Consider the following 1,701-nt stretch of genomic DNA (forward strand, 5'->3'; position numbering starts at 1 on the left):
GGGCCGCGGGGGCCCCAGCTGGGCCGCGCGGGCCTCGGGCAGTGGCGGTGGCGGCTTGCCACGTGGCAGGCGGCGGTTGGCGGAGGCGGATCCGTCCGGTCCGTACGGACAATGTCTGGCGCGCGCGAGGGGACGATCTAGGGTTTCGGGGGGGGAGAAGAAGGAGATTTTCGGGGGATCTTTAAATAGGCATAGAGGGAGCTAGGAGAGTCCAAATGAGGTGCGGTTTTCGGCCACACGATCGTGATCGAACGCTCTAGACGATGGAGCAGGCTTAGGTGGGTTTTGGGCCAAATTGGAGGGGTGTTGGGCTGCAACACACACGAGGCCTTTTCGGTCCCTCGGTTAACCGTTGGAGTATCAAACGAAGTCCAAATGATACGAAACTTGACAGGCGGTCTACCGGTAGTAAACCGAGGCCGCTTGGCAAGTCTCGGTCCAATCCAGAAATGTTTAATCCTCACACACGAAAGAAAGCTAGAAATGACCACCGAAGGAGAACGAAGCACCGGAATTTAAAACGGACAACGGGGAAAATGCTCGAATGCATGAGATGAACACGTATGCAAATGCAATGCACATGATGACATGATATGAGATGCATGACAACAACAACACACGGAGACAGAGACCCGAACCCGAGAAAATAAATTAACTTAACGCCGGAAACGGCAAGAGTTGGAGTACAAATTGGGAAAGTTACATCCGGGGTGTTACACCAATCTAGTAGGACAAACCAAACTGATAATTCGAAGAGACTTGCAAAGATAACCAATCATACATAAAAGAATTCAGAGAAGATTCAAATATTATTCATAGATAGACTTGATCATAAACCCACAATTCATTGGTCTCAACAAACACACCACAAAAGAAGATTACATCGAATAGATCTCCACAAGAGGGGGAGAACATTGTATTGAGATCCAAAAAGAGAGAAAAAGCCATCTGGCTGCTAACTATGGACCCGTAGGTCTGAAGTAAACTACTCACACTTCATCAGAGGGGCTTGGATGATGATGTAGAAGCCCTCTGTGATCGATGCCCCCTCCAGCGGAGCTCCGGAACAGGCTCCAAGATGGGATCTCGTGGATATAGAAAGTTGCGGTGGTGGAATTAGGTTTTTGGCTTCGTATCTGATCGTTTGGGGGTACATGGATATATAGGAGGAAGAAGTACGTCGGTGGAGCTTCGAGGGGCCCACGAGGCAGGGGGCGTGCCCTAGGGGGGCGCCCTCCACCCTCGTGACTGCCTCGTGGCTTTCTTGACGGAGGGTCCAAGTCTCCTGGATCTTATCTGATGAGAAAATCACGTTTCCGAAGGTTTCATTCCGTTTGGACTCCGTTTGATATTCCTTTTCTTCGAAACCCTAAAACAGGCAAAAAACAGCAATTCTGGGCTGGGCCTTCAGTTAATAGGTTAGTCCCAAAAATAATATAAAAGTGGATAATAAAGCCCAATAATGTCCAAAACAGTAGATAATATAGCATGGAGCGATAAAAAATTATAGATACGTTGGAGACATATCAAGCATCCCCAAGCTTAATTCCTGCTCGTCCTCGAGTAGGTAAATTATAAAAACAGAATTTTTGATGCGGAGTGCTACTTGGCATAATTTGAATGTAAATATTCTTAATTGTGGTATGAATATTCAGATTCAAAAGATTCAAGACAAAAGTTCATGTTGACATAAAAATAATA

This window comes from Triticum dicoccoides, chromosome 3A (assembly GCF_002162155.2).
Source record: "Triticum dicoccoides isolate Atlit2015 ecotype Zavitan chromosome 3A, WEW_v2.0, whole genome shotgun sequence".
In the NCBI taxonomy this organism is placed as follows: Eukaryota; Viridiplantae; Streptophyta; class Magnoliopsida; order Poales; family Poaceae; genus Triticum; species Triticum dicoccoides.